This window comes from Eurosta solidaginis, chromosome 1 (assembly GCF_040869045.1).
Source record: "Eurosta solidaginis isolate ZX-2024a chromosome 1, ASM4086904v1, whole genome shotgun sequence".
NCBI lineage: Eukaryota > Metazoa > Arthropoda > Insecta > Diptera > Tephritidae > Eurosta > Eurosta solidaginis.
In genome coordinates this window covers 389,931,602-389,954,917 of record NC_090319.1, presented here as the reverse complement: position 1 = coordinate 389,954,917, position 23,316 = coordinate 389,931,602, and the positions used below count along the sequence as shown (strand labels likewise).

The 23,316-nt window shown below is 34.6% G+C and overlaps 1 protein-coding gene across 9 annotated transcripts in view; it reads right to left on the bottom strand.

Annotated features, from left to right (window-relative positions):
- The window catches only part of LOC137238458 (sodium-coupled monocarboxylate transporter 1), a 243,016-nt gene that overhangs the window by 193,413 nt on the left and 26,287 nt on the right, over positions 1–23,316 (bottom strand). The window lies entirely within an intron of this gene.

The following is a 23,316-nucleotide window of genomic DNA, read 5'->3' as shown; positions in this document are numbered from 1 at the left end:
TATGTATGTAAATAAAAACAAAAAAAGGTGTTAAAAATATGAAAACAACAAAATACACGACATATTGACTAAAATAATTTAAAGGCATTTATTGTGATTCAAGGTGGCGTGCGAGAAATTTTTTTGGTGTTGATTTTTCTCTATAGGTATTTAGCTCGTTAATAATAAGCAGGCCGCGCGAATTTCTGTTAAAAATAAATATTTAGCAAGTATGCAAATTTTGTTAATTAATAAATACATAGCAATAAGCGTGAATATAATATGTGAGGATGTTCTCTACCTTTGTGTTATTCGTTTGGGTAAAATTGGAAAGAAAGGTGCTGGCCTAGCAAATGTTAGGTCCTAGCTACAACCTTTTCTAAGTGGGGTCTAACACGGCTGTAGTTATCTACACTTTGAGACTATTGTTATGCGATGGTTAGCAGTTTTTCATCTGCCTTGCATCTGCCGTTGAAGTTGCCATAAAACTACCAGTTTTTGGGAAATTTAAAAATATTAATTGTTTGATAAGCAATGCTTTTGGAACACTGAACATGGAAAGCCATCAAAGAGACAAATGGCCCATTTAGATGCTACTGAGTCTTTCCTCCATTAAAAAATGTTAATGTCTAACCGTTATACGATTAATTCGTAGTATTTTTAATTTAAGCTCCTTTCAGGCACTTATGTAGTATCTTAGCTAGAGCAGGGCAACCGGAACAAGATACCTTCTATCTTTTTTTCGTCTCTCTATTGAGGGAGTGTACGACTTTCCGAGTGGATTCCACTGCCCACCTTGCCATTAAGTTTGAAGCCATTCGTAAATACGGACGTGAACCCAAGGTCTTGAGAGGGGATATCGCCTCTTTCGTGACTCTCTGTAATACAATTGAGGAACTTAACTAGAAAGATAGAGAAATGTAATGTCGCTCCTGGGCAATATGCAAACTGCATGCAGCCTAATTACGGTACAACTTTACTGCAGTTCATCATTTAGAACTATCGAAAGGAAGTTGAGCATAAATTCTAAAGCCTTTGTGGGTATCGAGGAAAGTACTTTTGGTGTAAACATTGTGCCTGACTTCTGCATGCATAACCCGAAAAAATTTGCAGAGCAAATGAATAATATTACAAAGCAGTGATGGCAGAAATTTACTTAGTGTCCATTCTTGAAATTACTATCGAATTTAGGTAACTGTTGGTTCACATAAATAAACGATAAATTTTCGATAACATATCGATATTTTTCGATAGAACATGGATACAATTTCAATAACAAGTACATTATTTTTCGATAACAAATCGATCACTTTTTATACTCAGTTGAGCAGAGCTCACAGATTATATTAAGTTTGATTGGATAACGGTTGATTGTACAGGTATAAAGGAATCGAGATAGATATAAACTTCCATATATCAAAATCATCAGGATCGAAAAAAAATTTGATTGAGCCATGTCCGTCCGTCCGTCCGTCCGTCCATTAACACGATAACTTGAGTAAATTTTGAGGTATCTTGATGAAATTTGGTATGTAGGTTCCTGAGCACTCATCTCAGATAGTTGTTTAAAATGAACGATATCGAAAATTTCGAAAAACCGAAAAAGTGCAATAATTCATTACCAAAGACAGATAAAGCGATGAAATTTGGTAGGTGAGTTGAACTTATGACGCAGAATAAAAAATTAGTAAAATTTTGGACAATGGGCGTGGCACCGCCCACTTTGAAAAGAAGGTAATTTAAAATTTTGCAAGCTGTAATTTGAATGTCGTTGAAGATATCATGATGAAATTTGGCAGGAACGTTACTCCTATTACTATATGCAGGCTTAATAAAAATTAGCAAAATCGGAGAAGGACCACGCCCACTTTAAAAAAAAAATTTTTTTTAAGGTAAAATTTTAACAAAAAATTTAATATCTTTACAGTATATAAGTAAATTATGTCAACATTCAACTCCAGTAATGATATGGTGCAACAAAATACAAAAATAAAAGAAAATTTCAAAATGGGCGTGGCTCCGCCCTTTTTCATTTAATTTGTCTAGGATACTTTTAATGCTATAAGTCGAACAAAAATTTACCAATCTTTTTGAAATTTGGTAGGGGCATAGATTTTATGAAGGTAACTGTTTCTATGAAAATGGCCGAAATCGGTTGAGCCCCGCCCAGTTTTTATATACAGTCGTCCGTCTGTCCTTCCGCATGGCCATTAACACGATAACTAGAACAACAATCGATATATCTTTACTGAACTTAGTTCACGTACTTATCTGAACGCACTTTATCTTGGCATAAAAAATGAACGAAATCCGACTATGACCACGCCCACTTTTTCGATATCGAAAATTACGAAAAATTAAAAAAATGCCATAATTCTGTACCAAATACGAGAAAAGGGATGAAACATGGTAATTGGATTGGTTTATTGACGCGAAATATAACTTTAGAAAAAACTTTGTAAAATGGTTGTGACACCTACCATATTAAGTAGAAGAAAATGAAAAAGTTCTGCAGGGCGAAATAAACAACCCTTGAAATCTTGGAAGGTATTACATATATAAATAAATTAGCGGTATCCAACAGATGATGTTCTGGGTCACCCTGGTCCACCTTTTGGTCGATATCTGGAAAACGCCTTCATATATACAACTGCCACCACTCCCTTTTAAAACTCTCATTAATACCTTTAATTTGGTACCAATATCGTACAAACACATTCTAGAGTCACCCCTGGTCCACCTTTATGGCGATATCTCTAAAAGGCGTCCACCTATAGAACTAAGCCCCAAGCCCTTTTAAAAATACTCATTAACACCTTTCATTTCATACCCATATGGTACAAACAAAGTCTAGAGTCACCCCTGGTCCACCTTTATTGCGATACCTCGAAAAGGCGTCCACCTATAGAACTAAGGCCCACTCCCTTTTAAAATACTCATTAACACCTTTCGTTTGATACCCATATTGTACAAACTTATTCTAGAGTCACCCCTGGTCCACCTTTATGGCGATATCTAGAAAAGGCGACCACCTGTACAACTACCACCACTCCCTTTTAAATCCCTCATTAATACCTTTAATTTGATACCCATATCGTACAAACACATTCTAGAGTCACCCCTGGTCCACCTTTATGGCGATATCTCGAAAAGGCGACCACCTATACAACTACCACCACTCCCTTTTAAAACCCTCATTAATACCTTTAATTTGATACCCATATCCTACAAACACATTCTTGAGTCACCCCTGGTCCACCTTTATGGCGATATTTCGAAAAGGCGTCCACCTATAGAACTAAGCCCCAAGCCTTTTTAAAAATACTCATTAACACCTTTCATTTGATACCCATATCGTACAAACATATTCTAGAGTCACCCCTGGTCCACCTTTAGAACCCTATAGAACGAAGGCCCACTCCCTTTTAAAAATACTCATTAACACCTTTAATTTCATGCCCATATGGTACAAACAAAGTCTAGAGTCACCCCTGTTCCGCCTTTATTGCGATACCTCGAAAAGGCGTCCACCTATAGAACTAAGGCCCACTCCCTTTTAAAATACTCATTAACACCTTTCATTTGATATCCATATCGTACAAACAAATTCTAGAGTAAACCCTGATCCACCTTTATGGCGATATCCCTAAATGGCGTCCACCTATAGAACTATGGCCCACTCCCTCATAAAATACTCTTTAATACCTTGCATTTGATACACATGTCATACAAACACATTCCAGCGTTTCCCTCGGTTCATTTTCCTACATAGTTATTTTCCCTTATGGTGTCACCATAGCTCTCAACTGAGTATGTAATGTTCGGTTACACCTAAGCACCTTACTTGTTAATAATATAACGATATCACGTCGATAATATACCAGCAACATTTCGAGAGCACTTGCTATCGATAACAAGTCGACAACACGTCGATAACACACAAATAATATGTTGATAAAAATCTAATACCAGTACCAGCCCGATAATTTTTCATATTTATAAATGGGTTTTCCGTTTGATTCTAGAACTGTACCAAAATGGTCCCGAAATAGTTGCTAATATAATCCCGTAATTATTTCCAAATGACTCCGAAATGCACCAAATTCCGTAATGATCTTGAAGCAATCACGAGTTGATCTAAATATAATCGTACAAATTATTCCGGAATGTTCCCTACAAATTCCCGAATTGCTTTCGAAATAGTGCTGAAAAAAATTCCGAAGAGATCCCAAAATATTTCCGGAACGACCCCTACATTACTACGAAAAAGTATCGAAATTATCCCAAAACTATCACCGTATAGTCTAAAAATGATCCAAAATTGTTCCTTGAAATATTCCCTGCATGACGCCAATAATATACGACCGGAACGTAGTATAATTTTTTTGGTTTACATTTTGAGGAATAACAATTATTTGAGGACCCTAATAATAACATTATGTTAGGTTTACAATATATTAGTTCTAACAGAGCAGACAAGAGATTTACCATTCCCGACGCCTTTTCAGTCGAAAGATAAGTTTTAAAAAATCGTAGGCGATAAATAAAAAAAAATTTAAATTAAAATTAAGATCGTCCAAAAAATATTCAAAACTAAACATATCTCACTGAGAAAGCCCTTTTTTGTTCTTGGATATCAGTTGTCATCCGTGGTAAACAACACGGCTTTTTCTGGCTAACCATTAAATGCAATCTCTGTTAGAAAGTTTAAACGTTAAAGAGAACAGATATTTGCATGGAGAGTGACAAATAGCGCATCACCAGCACCGTCTGACATGAAAAAGTAACCAACTTCCAACTTTAGTTGCAAGCAAAGCAGAATGGAAACATTTTAAATTTGTTTTGGCTATGAGTGCTTTCAGAATTTGCAAATGTAATTATATTTCTCAATCGTTAGTACATTTCTAACATTTTTCAAAATTAGGGCTGTGTGCGAGTTTGCCTAAATTACGACCTAAATTGAGAAAAAACCAAAATTACTGGAAATTGCCGGCAAGGCAGTGAAAAGAAAAAAATTAGATTTTTTTTCAGCATACTTTTCAACCTAAATTGTTATGTCAAATATGAAAAAACAAAAATAAATTTTTTGCTTATTTAAAATAAAAGCACGAATAAAATTAACCTTTGGGCAAAAAAATGCCGATTAGTGGATTTATCTCATGGCTAGTGAAGTGTTGATTGTGTATTAGATGATATGACGAAGATACATTTCGCCCCAAGCAAAAATAATTTGGAGAACACTGCGAATACAACTGACCTGACTTAAAGACCCAAAATATGCTAATGGTTATGTATATGCCCAGTGTAAATAGTCCCTATAAGTTGTACGTCCACTATCTTGTGTCGGTGGAAACCCTCACAAATAAGCTCTTCTTCGCCCAGTCACACGATTACCTTGAGTCACCTGCTATTTCTGTCATTTTCCTTTGTTAAATGTAGCAAAATATGAAAATATGTTATTTAATGATTTTTTGGTTTTTTGTTTAGCATAAACAAACAATTTAGGTTGTCAAATGAACTCGCACAATTTTGACAATTTTTTCCTAAATTGTTGCAGTGCTGGAAAGTTCTAGTGGAATAATAGTTTAGGTACCTAAAATTTAGGCGAACTCGCACCCAGCCCTAAGTACAGCATTTCAACAAATGAAGAGTACAGTAGATATGCTTACAACAGTGATTCGAGATATTTTTTATGTGAATGGGCAAGCCGAAAAAAATTTCAACTACAAAGTAGTTCTTTTATATTTACAAACGCAACATCTTGCGACAAGGGAAATTTTATTGTGACACGACCATTACGCTCATTTAGGTAAACGATTTTCTGAGTTGTGCTCACAGCCTTGTATTCATGTCAATATTTCACACTTTCATAGTTACTTTGTTACACTTTGCACTTCATTTTGGCCAAGTTTTACGCTGTTGCCTCTTTGTCGGAAGCAATTGAAATCTATAATTTACTCATCAGTAATTGCCGACAAAGTGCAATGTAAGGCGCCACTTGAGTAATATAACAATGGGTAAAACTGCAGAAGATAAAGTAAATGTAAAAAAATAAAAGAAATGACAACAAAAACAATAGCGGAAGTTGAAAACAAAAATTCAACAAAGAATAAAGAAAAGTAAAAGCAATTAACGCCTTCAGTGACAACGTAATTTATATTGAATGTAACAAAGTTTGCAGAATTTTCGTTAAGTGTACGAGTAGAGCGTGTCGGTCAGCTGTTTTTAAGTTTAAATGTGGACCAATTTGTTAAAATGCAGTCTCCTTGTTGATATTATTGTTTAAATTGTTTTTGTATAATTTTTCTAATTTTTTTTTTCACAATTACGTTGAATTTGAGTAAGCGCACGGGACAAAGATTTTCTGGCAGACAGCCAGGCGGCAAAAGTAGGTATATAATATGTACAAATATAAAATCATTGGAAGTGTGCGTATACCCAATTAACAGTAAAGTTAATGCTCAATGCAAAACCAAAAATATTTGTGCTGTGTATATTAGCTCTGGGCTAAAAAGTGAAATTATTGGGAATTTTTCTTAGAGCCAAGTTTTTGTTTTATAAAATGGCATTGCAGTTTCTTTTTAAACTTTTTCAAAACAACTATAGATCTTCAGGAAATATCTATAAAAGTGTCAAAATTTTTCAGTTTTCGCGGAAGGTTTAGTCGAATCTCTAATATATGAAAATATGTGATACAGTTACACTTTGGGGTAAATAATTTTACTGTGACTCTTGTTGGGACTCGTTCTCATAAATCCAAACACGTTTAAAGCTGTCACTTCACAGAACAACTAAATATAAGTAGGTATAAGTGGGGTTTCCGTGTGCTTTTATATTTATTCACTGATTTATATACATATTTTGCCTCAGTGTAGGGGCAAATAACGTATTTTTTTAGTATATTAGGGTAGCGAGTTGTTTGAAATATTCATATAACTTAAAGTGAAATTAATCACAACATAAAGTTTTGTGTCAAAATCTTGGTTAGAGTTATTGGGATCAAGTGTTTTGGAAAAAACTGTAGAGATCGGACGACAGTTATATAGTACAGTCTCGATATAAAATTTCCTTATGTTTTACCGTAGTAGAAACACGCTACAAAAAAGAGGAGTAACTGTTGATTTTGCACCGGTTGAAAATGCGTTCGGTGCGGATCAGTAAGTTTGAACCCTTTTTGCGGTTTTGAGTTGGAAATAAAAAAATGTGCTAGTGCATACTAAAAGTTTCAATTTATTGCTACATACATATAATAAAATATATACTTTAAACACTTAATTTTTGTGTGAAATTTTTTCCCATTGTTATTCCCGTTTCCACGGGGGAAACTGGAAAAATTCGGAACTTTTCAGGTACCAACCTAATGTCTCTACATATATGCATACATACGTACACTACATATAGCGGATATTCCTTGGCATAATTTTCAGTGCTGGGTTTTGACGATATAAATAATGCTAAATGTTAAGCAAATAGGGAAAGAAAAAAATTATAAATTTATCTAACGAATACATATGTATTGAATTTATCAAACCATTGAACCGCTTTGAAAAGTGGTTCGGGGTTCGGTTCGGATCAAACATTGGTGCACAGTTTCGGTTCAGTTTCAGGTTCAGTTACATAATTTATTAAAATTTTTAGAACGGCGACTAAGCAACTGCATCGTTTGAGTGAAAATGGTTTTCAGTCACTTCGTAAAACGTAATAAGGGCCAAGCTTAAAATCGGTTCCAGTTCCTGCTATAAGCTGTATACTGCTATATAGTGGCTATGCAAAAGCTGCCTCTTTCAGCTTCCAGTGACATTTAGCAGTAGATCGCAGCATTAATCACGAATTTATATTTTCGCAGCAAACAAATCTAAGAAGTCACAGCTACGTTCTTCTTTTACAACACCTGATGATGTATTTTTTATCCTCCAGCGGGTTAGGGGTCAGGATGCACCCGCGGTAGGTATGCCTGTCGTAAGAGGCGACTAAAATACCATATTCAAGGGGTTGTGTAGCGCAACCCTTCCAGGTTGCCAGCGCAATAAATAGCTTCTCCAAACCCAAATGTCAACCTCACCTATCCGTGGCGAATCTTGTTTCATTAACAGCCGAGGCTCTGGTGATCCGAACTCCTCATGGATCTAGGGGGTGGGAGGGCGGTATGGCCAAGAGGGTCGCATGTGGTCATAACAAATCGTTCCCGAGATGGTGGGGCTTGGTACCGGAACGTGCTGGATCTGCATCCGGCAAAGGACCATCAACATCGATAACACTCCCCAAGGCCTTTGGGGAGTGTCCTTATCGCTACAACAACAAAAACAACATGTGTTTTTTATATATGTATTCAATAAAAAAAGCTATGGCTTCCTCATTATCGGAGAAATATTTTATTGTTGTATGTGAATTATATTTTAGATTGAACTTTTGGGCTAACTTCACCGTAATTGGTTTTAACTATTCGCATTTAGCTAAGAAGAATAACAAAGAAATATTTGCCAATTTCATTAAACACCATAATGTACCTATGCCCCATTTACATACGTACATACTGCCATAATTGTATTTACCTACAGCATTATTTATACTAACAAATAGAGGAATACAGCATTTAAAAAAATATTTCTGTAATTATCTATAGCATTGTGTAATTATACGAAATTTTTATATATACTAGCAGACCCGGCAAACATTGTTCTGACTTAATTTTGAATTTTGGTTTATCTGCAAGACCTTTAAGAAGTTTTAATCACTTACCCCTCTTCCTCTCACCTGTTTCCTCTTCCTTGTATTCGCTCCGCCCTCTTCCTTTAACTCTCTCCCTCCTCGTATTTTCATCTTCTCTCTGCTCTCTCCTCGTATCCATCTCTCGCTACACCCCTCTCGTTATCCATTCTCTGCCCCCTCGGTCTTTGTCTAACTCCATCTCTTTCTCAGTCCGTTTCACTTTCTCAGTCTCTTCTTCCCCAGCTAGCTGACCTTTTTCTTTATTTTATCTTTTTCAACATCTTATGTGGTGGGATGCTCTCGATGAGCAAATGCTTGACCGGATGGTTGACACCGAACACACATACAAACTGCTTTTTGTTTTTAAAGCTAAGCGCAATTCGATATTTCAAAGTTTAATTGCAAGTAAGAAATATGTCAATATAGTGATTCGTTGTTGATTTACAGGTTTGTTTGCAACTACAATTTTATGACGTCCAAACACATTTTAGCAATTTATCAAACCCCTATTCTATATTTCCTTCACATTATACCGAAATTAATCATTTAACATAGCTAAGCTTTATAATGCAAAGACCCGTTCTCAAGTCGGATCTTTCTGTGCGGAGTTATTACATTAAATGGACATTCAACTTTTTTGATATGATTTATATATTCAGATGCATCTACATGCCAACAACCTATGTTACTGTAATAAGGACAATTTGCGACCAAAATATCTCTTTGTTTTTTGAATTTCCTTCACTCGTACTTCTTCGAGACTCCATACATCTCGTTAAAAAGGTGGCTTATGATAGATAGTGTGCTCTTCTACCAAATCGAGGAAGCAACATAACAATCCTTTAGAAAAAGTCGGCATTACACATTAAGGCTAAGCCAGTTTGCAGAAAAAAAGTAAAAGTAGCTAGCAAATTGCCGTGAAAATGACTGCACAGTTCAAAAGGACAATATATGGAATTAAAAAAAAAAAAAAAACAAGTAAGGGTGTTTAAGTTCGGTTGTAACCGAAGATTATATACCCAGCGTTAGTTTCAATTTTACAGTTCATTTTAGATAAATTACTTTTCTAATCCTATATAAAAGTGGGCATGGTCCTTAACAGATGCCGTCCATTTTTACTAGAAATATTTCCTGCTATAAAAAAAATATGTATTGCCAATTTTATAACGATATGTTAAATTTTCTTCCAGTTATGTCTCCATTGAATAGAAAATTGCTTAGTTAAAAAAGGGGTAGTGCCACGCCCTTTAAAAGAAAACTTTAATGTTTTCTAACTGTTTGTTATAATTCAATTTTGAGAGTAAAATACCATTGACATTAAGTTCTTCTCGCAAGGGTATAGCTTATTATATTTGTATACGACCCCTTTATAAGTCTTATGTTCCTGGGTCCGTCACCGATCTCATCCAGTTTTTCTAGAAATATTTCCTGCTATTAGGAAAATATGTGTACCCAATCTTATTACGATGCCGAAACTTAAAAGCGTGTTATAATTCCACTTGGGAAAAGAAATACCATTAATACAAAGCTCTTTTTTGTAACGAAATATTCATCCACGACCCTTTTAAAAGTCTTTTATATAAAAGTGGGCTTGGACCTTAACCGATTTCGTTAATTTTTCCTCCAAGCATTCCATATAGTAAAGGAATTCTCTTTGCCGAGTTTGTCATATCAATTAAAATTTAATTAACTTCCCGATAAGCTACAAGCTTGAAACCTGGAATATAGTTCAGAATCCGATGACAAGGCAATAATAAGAAAAAACCTCCGATAGGTGGCGCATGTACCGAAATATTTAAAAAAATCGTATTTGTGGTCCGATTTGGCTTTAAATGCGATTTGTGAAAAAACTAAGAAGAAGCGTTAAATTTCCTATAAGAATCACTGAAAAAGTAAAGAACGATATTTTCGCACAATAGTGTCGTTTCATTTTCAAAATTTTTCTAAAATCTGTATCGGGAGTCTTGATATCAATCCTCTCATCAAATTTCAACATTCTATGTTTACTAAATACTCAAGTTTTTTGTGTTTTTCAAAATGTTATATACTTAAAAAGTGGGCGAGGTTATCATCCGATTAAATATCTCAAGTTTTCGTGATTACAGAGAGACGGATCCTGAGCGTTTTGACATATGAAAGTCTATATTTATCTCAATTCGTTCATGCGGTATCGAAAAACCGTTATGTGAGCAAGGCATGCTGAGTATAAAAATTAAAAAATAATAATTTCGGCGTATGTAGAAGGATAAGGAAAAATTGTTTATCAGAAACCCTTTCAACTTCATCTACAAGTTTAGGGGCGGGGGTTGGCAACTTTTTATTTCGTGCGTGGATCAAGCCAAACTATATAACAGTTTATATTTATTTATCCTAATATTTAATAAATTTGCTTCCGTATTTTTTTGTTGTTGGGAATTCACAATCTGGCGCATGTGGCTATCTACCAAACAACTACAACGTAAATCATTTTCTGAATGGCATTGTAACGAGCGTTGATCTTGAAAAATCTAAAAAAAAATATTTTGTAATGAAAATGACTTTTATTTTTTATTTTTATTCACGGTGCTTTCCCTGAGCTTTACGAAAATTTCAGTTAATTTTTTCAAATTTCAAATATGCACACGTTTTGCCTTTTAATATTCTTTTCGTGAATCTGTAATTTTTTGTAGGCTTTCATGAAAAATTTATTACTTATACCTATATGACACAACTTTAATTTCATGTATTTTTTCTTTTATTTTATCTTCAATTTTTTGTCGCACTCCCTCCTAATACGGCTTCTGTACTGGTGTAAGTGTGTAAACTATATTTCAAAAAACTAACGAAATGCAAAAAAAATACAACCTAGTTCATATTTCGATAGGTTTTTTGACATTCGACCGTTTTTTATTTGTTTTTTTTCTGACAAATGAAAATTTTGTTTTTAGTTTGAAAATTTGGTGCATAAAAACACAATTAAAATCAACTGTCTTGTGAAAAAGTGAACCATTAGAGACCGAAATAATTTTCGCGTGTTATTTCCATTGTTTTTATTATTAAACTGTTAATGTAAAAATAAATGTAAAATATAAACAAAAACATGTCAAACTCATTAATTTTGGGGGAATAGTGGTCTCGCTTTTAAATGATAGGAATTGTTTTTGTGTTTTGAAATTCCGATAAAGTTTCGTCACTTTTTTTTAGCTTGGAATCCAAGCAAAAATAAAGTAGTGTCATATATGCTTTAGATCAATTTGACTTGTTTGTCTATAGAAAACGCGAACAGTTCCGTATACAATTTTTAATTTATAAATCATTCATACTTAATTGCAGATGATATATAATGTGATGATAAATAAATGCGCAAAGTATAATTAGAGTGACATATGACTGCAGTGATGCATTTTTTTTTATTTTTATAAATGAATAATTATTATTGTTTGTTATCTAATTCAACAAAGAGCAGAATAGTGCAAATGAAAACAAAATAAGTGATTAATTACTTATATATTTTTTCAAAGACATACGTACACACATACATATCAACATATATAAAGGCAATACGTTTATTTTGTTGTTGGTGTCGATTATATCGTTTTAATTTTGTTTTAGCAATAATATTTGTCACGTGAAAATCACAACAATTAATATACACGGCGTCGCCCTTAAGTATGCGAGGAACATATTGCACGTCAAGATCTGAAATTCCGAAGTAGTGAGCACCACTGAGCTTCTCAGCTCAATACCTGCCGAACTGTATACTCGGTTTCATAATACCTCCACAAATCAGCGAGAAAAAATGTTGTAAAAATATGAAAATTTCACTGGCAATATGGAGAAAGCAGTCAGTTTTTCCTGAATATTGCGATCTTTTGAGTTGATCGTTATTTTGATCTAGATGTGTCATATATGTCTAAAAATTGAAATTGTGTTTATGTTTTTTGCTTTAAGAAACGGCAGATATTTACTATAAACAAATTAATAAATACAAAGCACGATAGCCTCCGAAGAGATTTCAGGCCGAGCTTCTGTCCTAATTCGCGTCGTGCCCCTTTTTTATTTTTTCCAAAAAATTGGTGTTGATGAGTTTTCACTGAGACGCTTTTCATGGCAAAAATACACTCGGAGTGTTTGCAAATCACTGCAGAGGGGCAACCGCGCTTAGAAAAACTTTTTTCTTATTGAAAAACTTGTTCCTAAATGTTTAATGTTACTTTGCGCGCGAACTGAACTCATGACCTTCGATGGTGTATGCGGAGCAGTCTACCACCACGCCACGGCGGCCACAAATATTTATTACATAAACTTTAAGGAGATATAAAAACAGTGTCGTTCCCTAAATCTATAGTTTTTAAAATAAATACCAAATCACTCAAAGATTAGTTGAGAGACCCCATTAACATAAAGTTAAAAAAATTTTACATTTAGACTTTACCCATGCTAGTGATAATATGCGCTGATATAGCCAATGAGTTTCTATTTGATTGTCGCTTTGTTTAACAGATATTGAGCTGTCATTGAGCGTGTGAAATACTAATTAATTTTTAATTAGTGTGCATTTTGTCAATATCTAACATTTTTAACTTTATCAGTCTATAACCAGTCGCCAAAGCGTAAATTGGAAAATTTATTGCACTTGAAAAAATAAATTGGAAATGTGGAAATAGCTAATTGTAATGAATTTATTAAAATCAATTTGGCATGGAGATGAAGCAAATACGAAAAATAAAACTATTGTATCTTATGTATGTTTGTTTAATGGTGTGTTCAGTTTATACTTATATTTAAGAATTCATGAGCTTAACACCGGCTTATATTAATTGAATTTCAATTATTATGTTTTCTAAGAGAAACTGAAAAGAAAGAAACATTTACAGGCATATTGCAATGGAACCATTTCGAAAACCGCCAACATAATCATCCTCAGGCAATTTTGTAATGTCATCAAAGGTTTCACCGGGATTCGAACCGTGAATCACATGGTGAAACTGCAGTTGCCTTTAACCACTAGGCTATCCTGCTGGTATTTGTTTTCATGCTTAATTCAGTTTTTTCTCATTTCTACACTAACAACACAATTGAGACATTTTGTCTCTATATTAATTTGTGTGCCATATAGATTTGTTTTTGCAAAGTTCTTCTTCGTTGCCAATGAGAAGCTTTGTAAACTCGGGCTCAGTTTTACATATTTATGTATGTTTGTTAACTATTGTATCTTAATTTGCAGCTTATTTTGAGTGGGTATAAGGGAAAAAATCTTCGCTCACGGTATCGGGAATCCAGAATGTAAGTTTAAGGTATGTGTAAGCGCAGTGGTATGGTATAGGAAAAAAGGACTAAATTTTTTATCGATCTGTCTCGATGGCAGGCGACTTATTATTTAAGTGTTAGTGCTTTATCGGCTTGTTATAGATTTTTCATAGAAAATATATGGATATGTTATAGCAAAGTTATTGCTTTCTTATCGAAGTGTTACCAATTTGTTACTGGAATGTTATCGGTGACTTAATATAAAATCGATGAAACGATTATAGTAAGCCGATGACTCGGGGATAACAACCAATAACAAACCTTTAACTCTGAAATATGTCCACTTTTCATAATAAGCCGATAGTATAACAATAATTTTTCGGTATAGGGTCACACAAAAAAGTCTTAGTGTCAAAACCGCACTTTGCGGTGCTGTTCTATATTTAAACCAAAATAGTGTGAACTTCATCACCAACAAGTGCTTAAAAAACTCATCTAAAAAGAGAATTTGAGTTATAATAATCTCTTAATCCCGACAAAACTCAATCCAGACAAATGTTCTGTAATATAGAATAGAGCATACGTAAACCGAAGTCGGAGTAATTTTTTAATAATATTTTCTTTCGGGATTTGGTAGTCGTCTCTGCAGAATTAAGTTAAAAAAAAAAACAAGTAAGGAAGGTTAAGTTCCGGTGTAACCGAACATTACATACTCAGTTGAGAGCTATGGTGACAACATAAGGGAAAATAACCATGTAGGAAAATGAACCGAGGGAAACCCTGGAATGTGTTTATATGACATGTGTATCAAATGAAAGGCACTAATGAGTATTTTATGAGGGAGTGGGCCATAGTTCTATAGGTGGACGCCATTTAGGGATATAGCCATAAAGGTGGATCAGGGTTGACTCTTGAATGCGTTTGTACGATATGGGTATCAAATGAAAGGTGTTAATGAGTATTCTAAAAGGGAGTAATCGTTAGTTCCATAGGTGTACGCCGTTTCGAGATATCGCCATAAAGGTGGACCAGGGTGACCCCAGAATTTGTTTGTACAATATGAGTATGAAAAGAAAGGTGTTAATGAGTATTTTAAAAGGGAGTAATCCTTAGTTCCATAGGTGGACGCCGTTTCGAGATATCGCCACAAAGGTAGGCCAGGGGTGAATCTAGAATTCGTTTGTGCAATATGGGTATCAAACGTAAGGAGTTATTTAGTATTTTAAAAAGGAGTGGGCCTTAGTTCTATAGGTGGACGCCTTTTCGAGGTATCGCAATAAAGGTGGACCAGGGGTGACTTTAGAATATGTTTGTACGATATGGGTATCAAATGAAAGGTGTTAATGAGTATTTTAAAAGGGCGTGGGGCTTAGTTCTATAGGTGGACGCCTTTTCGAGATATCGCCATAAAGGTGGACCAGGGGTGACTCTAGAATGAGTTTGTACGATATGAGTATCAAATTAAAGGTATTAATGAGAGTTTAAAAAGGGAATGGTGGTAGTTGTATATGTGAAGGCGTTTTCCAGATATCGACCAAAATGTGGAACAGGGTGACCCAGAACATCATCTGTTGGATACCGCTAATTTATTTATATATGTAATATCTGCCAAGATTTTAAGGGTTTTTTATTTCGCCCTGCAGAACTTTTTCATTCTCTTCTACTTAATATGGTAGGTGTTACAACCATTTTATAAAGTTTTTTCTAAAGTTATATTTCGCGTCAATAAAACAATCCAATTACTTTACCATGTTTCATCATGTTTTTTCATTTTTCGTAATTTTCGATATCGAAAAAGTGGGCGTGGTCATAGTCGGATTTCGTTCATTTTTCATACCAAGATAAAGTGAGTTCAAGTAAGCACGTGAACTAAGTTCATTAAAGATATGTCGATTTTTGCTCAAGTTATCGTGTTAACGGCCATGCGGAAGGACAGACCAACGACTGTGTATAAAAACTGAGCGTGGCATCAACAGATTTCGCCCATTTTCACAGAAAACAGTTAGCGTCATAAAATCTATGCCCCCACCAAATTTCAAAAGGATTGGTTAACTTTTGTTCGACTTATGGCGTTAAAAGTATCCTAGACAAATTAAATGAAAAAGGGCGGAGCCACGCCCATTTTGAAATTTTCTTTTATTTTTGTATTTTGTTGCACCATATCATTACTGGAGTTGAATGTTGACATAATTTACTTATATACTGTAAAGGTATTAAATTTTTTGTTAAAATTTTACTTTAAAAAAATTTTTTTTTAAAAGTGGGCGTTGTCCTCCGATTTTGTTAATTTTTATTAAGCGTACATATAGTGATAAGAGTAACGTTCCTGCCAAATTTCATCATGATATCTTCAACGACTGCCAAATTACAGCTTGCAAAATTTTAAATTACCTTCTTTTAAAAGTGGGCGGTGCCACGCCCATTGTCCAAAATTAACTAATTTTCTATTCTGCGTCATAAGTTTAACCCATCTACCAAGTTTCGTCGCTTTATCTGTCTTTTGTAATGAATTATCGCACTTTTTCGGTTTTTCGAAATTTTCGATCCGATATCGTTCATTTTAAATAGCGATCTGGAATGAGTGCTCAGGAACCTACATACAAAATTTCATCAAGATACCTCAAAATTTACTCAAGTTATCATGTTAACGGGCGGACGGACGGACGGACGGACATGGCTCAATCAAATTTTTTTTCGATCCTGATTATTTTGATATATGGAAGTCTATATCTATCTCGATTCCTTTATATATGTACAACCAACCGTTATCCAGTCAAACTTAACTGAGTATAAAGAAGAGAAAACATTTTGCTACGAGAAACTCTCAAAACGGTATAGAATAAATTTTATTTGCTAACCATGAATTGAATAGGTTTGAGCATATTCGTTTGTGGTAATTTTGCCATCTTGTTGTTAAAAATGTCAAAGTTTCATTAAAAGGATGTCTCACGTGAGCCTTGGTTATGTGGTTACATGTTTTAGACTAGAGCTTACGATTTTTCGAACCTGTTCGAGAAGAGATTTCTCGCAAGTCCCGACTTCTCGCGAGATTCTCGAATCTCGAATTACTCTTACGGCTCGTAAGGCTCGTAAGTTTCTCGACATTCAATTTAATCGATTCATTGGCTGTTTTATATAAAGCTTACGATATCTTTTGGAGCACAAGTGAAAACTTCCACAAAAACACAACTAAAAAACACCGAAATGTATAGAACGCTGCCAATGCAGCGACTGAATTGAAAGTAGAGAAGCTCGCGAATATTACGAGTATTTCGAGATTCGAGTATAAAAGTATTTCGAGACACGAGAATCTCGCGAGAAGTCGAGTTCTCGCTTGTGTTCGAGAAGAAATCGTAAGCTCTATTTTAGTTTCTTTACAAAAACAAAATACGCTAGACACAAATTATTTTTTAATCACGAAAGTTGATAATCAGCTGACATAAATGCCCCAATTGACATTACTTTTCTGAGGATAATCTAAGATTTGTATTCAGTTATGGACTGAATCTATTAGGTGACCCGTGCCAAGATAAAGAACGGAATTGGTGAAAACATATTTGAACACCTATGTACTCGCACCAAAGTTTCTTGCGTGCTTACTTCTTCACGACAGGACACGACTAAGTCACACTGCCTTGTCAGGAACCAGAGCTCCACCGTATTAATTTGTGAATCTAACAGATGAGCTTTTGTAATTGGAGCGGAAGCTACCAAAGTATTATTGTGCAGATTTTGGAAGGAAGGATGCCTATACCCGTAGAGCAGCCATTATGAAATCTATAATTTGATATTTTTACCACGACGTGTAGATTGGTTTTATATTAATCACAATTCCTTGAGCTCAGTCGTTTACAAAAACAAAATGTTTTTCATAAACATCACAAAATATTAACGGAAAATATAGTTTAAATAAATTTATTTTTTTGGGCGTGTACTCCACATTTGGTGCCGATTTTTTGCACCTTTTTTATCAAGCCTAGTACGTGTAAATATGACATACAAGGTAATTTGACCAGATAAATATTTTCAAATACCCAATATAATTAGTTTTATACACTTTAGCTTAAACTTCAATATGTATTTCAATTAAATACAGCCACAGATATTTTGCAACGATAACTTTCAATATAATTAGGCCACTAATATCGGAAACTTTAGCGAAGTTAAACAAGACATTTCACTTAAGCAATAAATACTGAAAACACGAATATATCTTTTTTATTTTTAATGATGAAAGTAAAGTTGCTTGTTAGCGAATCCGCCTACTATTCAAACCAAGTAACGAAGTCTGATAAGTTTGGGTGCAACCGAATATTATATACTCAGCTGTGTGTTTTGGTCTCAGCAACTAAATTTTGCTTTAGTAGTTAAGACATTTTTTTACTTGTTTATTTTTGCCATCTGAAATCAATAGTGGTACCTGATAAAATTTGTGTACTCACCAATAAAATTACAATTACTGGTGACGCGTGCTGTGCACAGCTAAGTATAGAAAAAAACAAAAACTGATTAAATAAAACACAACAATACAATTACGGGCTGGCGACCTCTTTTGGCATTGCTATGTACTATCTATATATATATATGTATATAGGCATATAGTATTTGTATAAAATTATATGTTTAATTACATAACGAAGTCGCACTTTTGTTTTCCTTGTATTGAACTTATTCTACTTTTAAAAAAGTTTAAAAAAAAACGGCACTTTAAGCAGGCGCTTACATTACAGCGGATCACATCAGAAATGTAAAATGTTCGCCCTTAAATTGAATTCAAAAATGCACTTGCGAGGATTTGAAAAAAAAAAAAAAATGTAAGGCGCGATAACCTCCGAAGAGAGCAAAGGCCGAGCTTCTCTTCCAATTTGGGTCGTGCTCGTCTTGATTTTCCCTACGAATTAGCCGGACGGGAACATTATTTATTAGCACCCTGTAAAAGCTGCTAAATTGCTTTTTTCATAGCAACTCGTCTCTTTAATGCTCGATTCTTTCCAGTGTAAATTTTTGTGAAGAAATTATCTTTTGGAAAATTTCGTCTTCAGAAGCGATTGATCTATTATCCTAACCTGAGATTTGGTAGAAAAGAGCTTTCAAAAACAGAACTTTGTATTGACGAAATGTTGGGCTTCCTGAAATACTAGATATGCCAGTTTTGTCAGCAGGATTCATGTACGTTATGTATCTTTAGTTGTATTTCTTCTAACAACTATAAACAATAGAATTTATAGGGAAGATGTCAAGCTTTTACAGGGTGTCGAAAATCAATTTCCCTCAATTTTCAAACTCCTCTCCGCGTTTAAAACATTTTCAAATTTTCTGGCTGAAGATGCCAGATTGAGTAACAAAAATTTGCAAGCGGATGCAACTTTATTAAATCGAAGGTAAAGTATATTGGGGACTCAAAAGGTTGTTAGCGCAACTCTCACAAAGGATTTGACAGCGCAATTAATATCTTTTCAAATCCAATTTCAACAGAATTTTCAACAGCACCGCACCTTCCCGTAGTGAATCCAGTTGATTTAACTGTTCCCCAAATGGTCGGGATAGTACCTCAATAGTGGTATTTCCTGAACCTTACCGAATAAATATCCTTGAAAGAACTATTAACATCACTAAAACTCCCAAAAACCTTCAGGGAGTCTCCCTATAGCTAAAATAAGAAGGAGAAGAAATATTTTATGAAGGCCTTTGACATCGAAGTATTCTTATTTCTTGTCATTGGAACCATAAATTTGGTTGAATAAATATAAATAAAAAAATAAAAATTAATAAGAAATTTTGCTAAAAAAAACAAGTAGGACAGTCTAAGTTCGGATGAAGCCGATTGACATATACCCAGTTGTGTGCTCCCAAATTTATAATACGGATACATATTAAGAGAAATGTCACAAAAATTAAATGAGACGAAAGCTGAATTACACATATTGACTGCTGACTAGAATATCACCGTAATCTCAGATGCCGTTTCGAAAACGCCCTATCTCAAAACGTTTTTTATATCCCGCCCTGCCTCAGAATTTGTTTTAAAAATGCACTATCTGAGCTTAAACTCAAAACAATGACTGGTACATTTGTGAAAAGAATTCTGAGTTAGGATGTTCTTCAACCTCATTCCGAGGTACGGCGGTTTTGAAACACATTTTGTTATAGAGTTTTTTTGAAAAATTTTCTTTCATATAGCGTTTTCGAACTAGCAGCCGGAATAGGGTAATATATGAAGAATTCAATGAGACCTTCTTTACTGATATCTGTGGTCACAAGCAATAATCGCCTAAGTCCCATGTTAAATGATAGGGCCACAGACATGTAAATTTATTTAAATTACAAGCTAGTGGAAATAAAACGCCAGGTAGATTAAGGAATTGCATATAAAGCAACAACAACAAAGTAAGCTAGATGAGTTGGCTAACCGGATGGAGATGAAATCGCTCACGGAACTGTTAACCAAATCAAAGAAAATATCAAAATAACAGAGTGGCACAGGGTGACATACATACAGACAAACACACGCATTCCATGTACTTTGTTTTTGAAGTTCTCTGGGTTAATGTCAAAAAAATACTGCATCAGAAGTCGGAATTTTAAAGCAGCTACAAAAATATACGGCGGCCACCGTGGTGTGATGGTAGCGTGCTCCGCCTACCACACCGATGATCCTGGGTTCATGCCCCGGAAAAAGCAACATCAAAAACCTTAGAAACAAGTTTTTTCAGTTAGAAGCATCTATTTCTAAGCGGGGTCGCCCCTCGTGGTGTTTGGCAATCACTTCGAGTGTATTTCTACATGAAAAGCTCTCAATGAAAATTCATCTGCCTTGCAGATGCCGTTCGGGGTTGGCATTAAACAAGTAGGTCCCATCCCGTCAATTTGTAGAAAAAAAAAAAAAAATAGGAGAACGACGCAAATTGGAAGAGAAGCTCGGCTGAGATCTCTTCGGAGGTTATCGCACCTTACATTTATTTTTTATTTTGTAAAAAAATGTACCAAGTAGCTAGATCATTGACAATTTGTGCCATATGGCGATCGCTCCAAAGTTTCTACACAGGCGGCATCTTAAATAATTTGGCTAAAAAAGGATAGTCATCCTTCAGCATCTAAATATATTTTTCCATAATATGAAAGACCCAGGAAAATCTGACCTACTTACATCCAAAGAATAAACGGGAAATTACTCGTAAATAGGCGAACACCAGTTTCTGGGCCCTAGAAGGAGTTTTTTATCTAGAGCACAAAAAGACTGGGTCTAGGTTACGTATGTATATCTTTTTGTGAGATTATTTTCTACAGTGGAATCTATATTGCATATATTCGTTTCTATTAAAGCTGTTTTCGTGAGATAATCCATCAGCAAATAACTTCAGTATTCTCTCTCAATGAGAGATTATTAAAATTTTTTAAGTGGAAGAAAAATGTACAGAAACATAAAAGGTTGATTGTTAGTCGATTTCATTGGTTGTTTTTGATATGCAACTTGCTTATGATCTTAAATTATTTTTTATTTGCCCTTGAAGCTGTTTATACCACACTAAGCATGACAAAGAATCTGTTTGCTCGAGGTACATTGTCTTGGGATTTAAGCACATTTGGACTTGGTTGTTTGGATATTTTTTATTTGTTTAGCTTACTTTATGAATTGAAAAGACTTATGCTAATATTTGTATTAGTCCTTACTATGGGATATTTATTTGTATTTTCCATTATTAAAAGAGTTTGTATAAGTTTCAGTAAAATGAAAAGTATAAATATTGTTTTAAGAGTTGGCGCTATATTGACAATACATTAAGCCAAACCAGGGAAATAATTTCATTTGAATCAAATGATGTGATGGACTTAAGACCCGCCGAGTAAAAAAAATACCTCCAATAAAAACGTAAAACAAGTTTCGGATGGGAAACGATAAACCATTGCGGCTTGCTTTAGTCATAAAACAAATATTTGGTGCGATTTATGTCCGAGCAGATTTACGCCAAACGTTGTGCTTCTTTTTAAGTTTTGCCTACAAATTGGTGGGATGAGACCTGCATACTTCATGCCGACTCCAAACGGAAGCTCAAAGGAAGGTGAGTTTTCCCTGAGAAGCTTTTCATAATAATTGAAAAAACAGTTTTCTAAACTTTTGATGTTGCTTAGACAGGGACTTTAACCCAAGGCCTTCGATGTTTTAGGTGGAGCACGCTACCACCACATATATCCAGTCAAAAAATTTACTTTCCACGACGGAATATCTTCCAAGAGGTGTAGTTTGATTGACTTTCAAGCGGATCGAAATATGGCTAAAGATACCAGGCACCAGCATAAAATGGTTGTCTACTAAAAATAAATTGGTCACTGACGGAAAACATAGCACCATTGCCTCGGATGAGAGTTTTCTACAAGATTCAAATATCAACTCGGTCCCTACGCAAACGTCTCTGTTCACTAAGAAAAGTGCACGCAGTGGCAAAAGGAAAGTTTGCCTAGGGAAGCTGCACACAAAAAGTGCTCACTGATAACAATCTTAATTTTTCACAAGTATCTTCAGAAAAAGGACCTTTTAAACATGCCATATCTTACCTTTCTAAGATGAAAAAACGCTTTGAAAGCTTTAAGCACTTATTTTTGGAAAAAGGTGTATGAAACTTAAACAAATTTATTTTACACGCGTGTGCAGTAATTTCGGATCACCCCGTAAAAAGACTCAGTATTGAATATCTTGTTTACCAAATTAAATAAAATTACAAATATTTGCCAATTATTGTAATATATAATTTGTTTATTATGCAGAATCAATAGCTGCTTTTAAATGCTCGTGCCTCTCTCACTTGGAGAGTTTTGTGATTGTTTTTTATTTTTTTTTGTTGGTTATTATTATTGATATGTTCTAGCTGTAGATTATTGAAAAAACTTACTGCGAATACGATTTGCTTGTATATCTATTGTTTTTATACCCTTCATGAACATGAAATGGTATATTAACTTTGGTCCGATGTTTGTAACGTTGAGAAATATAGAAGATAGACTCACCATTAAGTATACCGAATTGATCAGGGCGACGAACTGAGTTGATATAGCCATGTCCGTCTGTCCGTCCGTCTGTCCGCCGTCTGTCTGTTTGAACGCAAACTAGTCCTCAAATTTTGAGATATCTCAATGAAATTTGGCACAAGGATGTATTTTTGTATTATATTAAACATTAGTCGGATCCGGTATGATCGGACCACTATAACATATATCTCCCATACAACCGATCGTTCAGATAAGACGATTTTGGTCATTCCTGCCGCAACTTAGAAAGTATAAACATGAAACTCGGTGATATATATTCTAATATATCATAGAAGATATCCTGAAAAAATCACTTTGATTGGAGATATATAGTATATATCCCATACAACCGATCGTTCAGATAGAAAGATTTTT